This window comes from Pteropus alecto, unplaced genomic scaffold (genome assembly GCF_000325575.1).
Source record: "Pteropus alecto unplaced genomic scaffold, ASM32557v1 scaffold20, whole genome shotgun sequence".
NCBI lineage: Eukaryota > Metazoa > Chordata > Mammalia > Chiroptera > Pteropodidae > Pteropus > Pteropus alecto.
The window spans coordinates 12,394,368-12,400,367 of NW_006436298.1; the positions used below are offsets into that span (position 1 = coordinate 12,394,368).

General features: G+C 44.5%; 1 protein-coding gene and 1 pseudogene across 1 annotated transcript in view; both read right to left on the reverse strand.

Annotated features, from left to right (window-relative positions):
- Positions 1-6,000, reverse strand: part of LHFPL2 (LHFPL tetraspan subfamily member 2) — a 141,349-nt gene that overhangs the window by 134,914 nt on the left and 435 nt on the right. The gene's annotated exons all lie outside the window — the stretch shown is intronic.
- On the reverse strand, positions 321-439 carry LOC112480695 (annotated as a pseudogene).

Sequence of the window (6,000 nt, forward strand, 5' to 3'; positions counted from 1 at the left end):
TAAGAGCCCTCTCCCTGGCTTGCAAGTGGTGGCCTCCTCCCTGTGTCTTCACATACAGGCCAGGAGAACCCTGACCACCCTCTTAAGGTAGAAAAATTAATATTGGAGAGAAAGGGTTGTTGAACAGTTATAGATTAAGACCTGGGAACCACAAACATATGTGCAGATGTCACCAGCAATCCAGGAGTCTCTGTGAGTCTGTACACTTTTAAGATCAGAGAGATTCAATCCACAACAGAACATTCTTCTTTATTTTTAAGGCAAGGCAATCTTTGGTTGATCTTGTCAGCTTACAATTTCTTATTTTTTTTTCTTTTTTACGCCTACAGCACCTGGTCTTCCTAGGTGGTCTCCCATCCAAGTACTAACCAGGCCCGACCCTGCTTAGCTTCTGAGATCAGACAGGATCGGGCTTGTTCAGGGCAGCATGGCTGTAGATCACAACAAAATGTTCTTAGTTCCATAAACAGGGAGTGCTTTAAAAAGCCACACATTTACTGTTATAACACCCTAGTTTCACACATCAGCCTGGGCTGCAAATCCTTACTGTATTACCCTTACACAGCCCAAAGCCAGGCAACCTGGTTATACCTTGAACTATTCTCTGTAAGTTAAGAAGAGACAAGAACTGCTTTTACCGCTAATGTCATCTCAGTATGTATTAAACATTGTTTGTTATGAACCGGCCAAAACCCTCAATATTCTTCATTCAAATACTATAACTGGGTACAGAGTTCAGTACCTATTATTTTAGAAACCACATGAAGAGTTGTAAAGTTAATTTGGGTGCATTGTCCCAAATGGAACCTCAAAAGTTCACCCGATGTAAACAAGTTTTATTTCATTTTGACTGATATATTTTTAAATAGTGTCTATAATACCACTTAATACATGTGTTATTGAAACCAGAACGAACCCACAGGAGGAAAAGCCAAAATACAATGAGGTTCTCCTTTCTACCTGTCAAGTCTTAAAGTCAAAGTTGGATGTTTCTCTTGACCTAGCTGGTGGTATTACGGTTAAACTAAGAAAACATGCAGATAGCATACCTCATTAGCTATGCCCAGTATTTTGTGGATACACACAAAACTAATTTATATTCTCAGCAAGTGAAGGTCATCTTACATTTCCTTAAAGATAATATATACCTGTATATTAGTCAGCTTGGGCTGCTATATGAAAATACCAGAGACTGAGAGACATAAACAACAGACATTTATTTTCACTGTTCTGGAGGCTGAAAGTCCAAGATTATGGTGCTATCAGATTTGGTTCCTGGCGAATTCCTGGCTTGTCGATGGCCGCCTTCTCATTGTGGCAGAGAGAGAGAATGCTCTGGTCTCTCTTCCTCTTCTTAGGAGGACACTAATCCCATCAGGAGGGCTTTGCCCTCATGACTTCATCTAAATCTAATCACCTCCCAAAGGTCCCACCTCCAAATACCATCATGGGGGACTAGGCCCTCAACACAAGAACTTTGGACATTCTGTTCATAATGTATGTGTGTTAGGGGGGTGTCAATTTTATCAGTTATACATCCTAACTTTTAAATACGTTCAGAATCATTCCATATACATTCTCCTTTAACCATCTCAGCTCAAAATAATATAAATAGATCTCACCAAGTCTGCAACATAACACCAGTAAGTATCTGGTCATTTGAGGCTAAGTTTAGGGGCTTGATTATCCCCAGTTAGGCCTGTTGAAAGGGTTGAAAGAGAAAATTTCAGTTACAAGGACACAGATTAATTACTCTCACTCTGAGCACAATTTAGTAACCTGACCAGGCAACCACTTGCCACTACTGCAAAAATAATTCTGTTTTTCATCTCTAGCTCCAGAACTCTCCTCCTACATGTGTATCCAACTCTCTGCTGGATCTCTCTGTCTGTCTGTCTGCCCGTCTCTCTCTCTGGGAACCTCATGATTCAGTTTTGGATTCAGTTGAACTCATTACTCCTCACCATCTCCTGCAAACTGAGGTTCCCCATAGCTGCTTACCTCAGTCGACGGTGCCATGACCCACACCAGTCACCCTGGACTCCCTCTGGTTAAGTGCCCATCCCCAGGAGAAGACTGAGAAAATGTGGTCAGTCTCTCCAGGACTCTCCCCCACTCCCTCACCAAGTGCCCTCAGGATTCCTGCACTAGCCTCCCAGCTCACCTTCTGCCCCTGCCCCTTGACCTTCTTGTCACCCAGCCCCCCTAGTGGTTACCAAGTTCTTTCTAAAGCACAATATGATCATGTCATTCTCCTGCAAATTATCCATCTTCCACACAGCTTTCGACATGAAGATCAGACTCCCCAGCTCAGCGCCCAAACCCCTACACTCTCAGATACTGCACAACCTTGCCTCCAGTCCAAGCAACTACTGTTAGTGCCCTTTTCAAGCATTCCAGACTCCAAATGTATGCATTATGATTGCACTGCTGTCATTTTAAAAGTAATGAAAAAGAAAAAAAACGAAACTACAGAGGTGCAAGAGGAACCAAGTATCCACCCTTTCCTTTACTCTTTAAGTCACATCTTCTACAGCAAGAGTCAAGTGTTATAAGTGCCAGACCAGACGCTTCCCAGGACACAAACTGGGTTTTATAATCCAGTGATCAGATCTGACCTTTGATTTCTTCTTTGCCTTGCTAAGACAGAGAAGTCTTCCCTCTGAGAAAATTGCTGGGTTTTTTTGTTTTCTTTAGTTTTCTTCCACAGCATGTTGGCTGGTGGTTCTGCCTCACCAGAGCTCAAACTGGGCGCATACTTTTATAAAGCACAGAAAGAGGCCCCCTCTTCTCCCTTATCTCTATAGAGGACCCATAGGACTGACTGTCCACTGCCACCACTTTCAGCCAGATTATTTCCTTCTGATCAGGCTGGCTTGTGGAAGAGAAGCACACCTGGCATGCTGATTTTCCAATGCAGGCTCTTTTGAATCAAAAAGTGAGCTTGCACGGTTTGCAGAGGTCCTTCGCACACAGGGCTTGCTTCTCCACCTACAAGGTGAGCTCTGTGAGAGGAGAGGCCTGCTCTTGGTTCTTGCTGTGTTACCAAAGCCCAGAACAGAGCCTGGCCTATGGGAGAGGCGCCATAGGTATTTGCTGAATGACATGATAAAAAAAAAAAAAGGAGGGGGGGGGAGAATGAGCAAACAAATAGACATTCTTCCCCAATTAGAAAGACAATATACGGCATAGTTCCCCAGCTCAAAAAATATTGTTTTCCTAAGAATGCCTTTTGTTCACTCTGCTCTTACGTACAACCTTTGTAAAAACTGAGCAATGTATCATTAATCTCAAGAGATACTTTAAAGTTGCTTTTTGGAATAAATTCTAGAGATTAGATATTTACTTACTATTTGTATCTTTCTAAGAGCAGTAAGCACTGAGTAAAACATTGTGTTTTAGAATTCCCAAGACAGGCACTCACCATGTCTACCAATAGTTTCCTTATTTTTCCTCAAATACAATTTGGATATGTACTTTGGTGAGACCTGGAACCAGCCATTGCAAGGGGGGAGTGAGGCCTAGACTTGTAAGCCACACCTGTGCTCCAGCCTTCGGATCCACACAGGCCTGCACTGTATATTGCCTAGAACTGGAGTCCCAGAAAAGGCTCACAAGAATGGGCCAAAAGCATGCAGCCTGCAAATTCTAGAAAGACCAAACGTTTTGGGGTGTGGACTGCCGGGCCATGGGTACAGCCTCAACTCGGGGTCTGCCATAAGCAGCCATTACCCATTTTAAAATTACTTAGCCTTGCATTCCACCACTTAGAATGGCACTGCTTTTTCCTGGGCATTTGAAATACTTGACAACCATCATTAACGTTTTCTGAGCATTTACTTAGCCCCAGACACACCACCCTAAGTGCTATACAAAAGCAATTACAGTTATTCTGCAAAGTGATTATTTGACTTGAACTCTTATCACCACCATTTTACAGACACAGAAACCAAGGGTGAGAGAAATTAAATAACTTGTCGAAGGTTGAGATAGTGACACCTCCGGGAATTAATTCAACAGCCTTGGGTCTCCTATTTTTGGTCTTTGACTTTGTCAATTATTTGCAATAACTAAATTGAGAAGCTGTATACATTGTTCATTAAAAAAAAAATGTACTTTTCTATATGTTGTTTTTCTATCTTCTACCCTGCTCAAACATTATAGGCAGTAAAATCTCTTTCATTCATAAGTCCACACATCTCCGTAGGCAGGTGCCATCAATTTTGAGGTAATCCACATGGATTAACAGTATACATCTCTTTTTCTAGAAGGCATCACTTTGCACTCATTCACAAAGATCCTTTTTTCTTATATAGACAAATTACTGGTTCATGTTTCATGACTGAAATTATATTCAAGAATGTTCATTTGCAGTGTAATTATTCTTCCTAATTGGACTGGTCTGAAGACAAATGATTTCCACTCCACACCCCCATTATCTCCAGCAATACATAATATCTTCTTTCTGAAATAAAATATTTGCTGCACCCTTTGCCAACCACAACCAGCCACACTACCTGCTCTCTGTGTGACCACCCAGGAAAAATAGTATTATAACATAAGGCTTCTGGTAGTACTTCAAACCTCTTAAACATTATTTCATCAGAATCAGATTTCCGACATAGATTAATAACAATCCTATCACAGTATGACAGAAAAAAAGAAATGAAAATCTTAGGTTTTATTTCTTTTCTCCATATTTAAAATATTTAATCTCCCTCATTTCTTTTCCCTCTTTGAAACATTTAATCTTTTCATACCTTTTCTCTAAAACATTTCATTTCCCCACCAGCATGTGTTCCCTATCTCTTAAATTTGAAAGAAGTCGTTTCAAAGAGGACCAATAGGAAAGAATCAATAAAACCCAGAAAAAGCAAAACCAAAGAAATTAACGTCCGATCGTCACTTAAACCTGGAGGGGGTGGAGCTCTCCCACGAGTGGGTGAAGCAAAAGCAATGAGCAGAGGAGAAAAATCCCTTCAAACTCGGTTACTCCGGTTTAACTCCCAGGACGAGGTTCTAACAGCTCCCCCTACCCCCACACCTCTCCTCCCTCTGGCTCCAACACACACTCGTCTATAGGGGCCGCTTTGAGATTTCAAACAGTTCTACTTTCACATGTGGGTCACTGATAGCAACCTATGTGCATGCACACAATCACAGTAGAGAAAACGGGAAATACAGGAAATGCCCCGGGTGGGAGCGAGGATGGCGGGGCGGGGGGCGGCGATAACCCTTCGTCTCTACTCCCATTTACTCCCATTGAAACAGCTCATTGACGCTCATGAAACTCACGTCCCTCCTGAAATAAGAGAAATGCTGAACGGGGTTGAAAAAAATCTCTTTTGCGTTTCTGGGTTCAAAGAACACTAGACCGCTGAGTGGAAGGGAAAAGAAGAAAAACTTTGTGCCTAAAAACATTCAGAAACACACACAGAATCTCCTCTCCTGTCCTTCATCCCATCCCATGGGCTCAACTCACTCCATCCTAGATGTGGTCTTCCCTATTCCACGCCCACCTCCTTGAGCCCGCACCCCAGATCACTGCACTGCCCACAAAAATGCAGCCCAGATCAGAGAAGCAGCTGACGTCTATGGCCGGCGTGCCCCACACGCCACAGACCAGGCCCCGCGGGAGTGACCATGGGGCGGCCCCCCAGAGGCTGTACCAGACGCACGGAGCTGCACCCAAGACCCGCGCGCCGCCGCGCCCGCGGGCGCCGCGGGTCCAAGCCCGCCAGCGGCGGCGGGAGAGCTGGGCTCGCGCCGGCTCCCGAGCAAATCGCTCTTCCAGGCACAACTTTTTTCCACGTCTGCTGCCGGCTGCCGGGGCAGTGAGAGCAGAAGTAGCCGTTCCCTCACGTTCCCAGCGTCCACCACCCGTCCCGCTGCACCTCCCCGGCCCGGTCCTCTTCCCTTCCCGCAGGCTCGGTGGGCGCGGGAGCGGAGTTCCCGCGCCAGCCGCCCTGCACGCAGCCAGGTCTCCGCCAGCGGCGACGG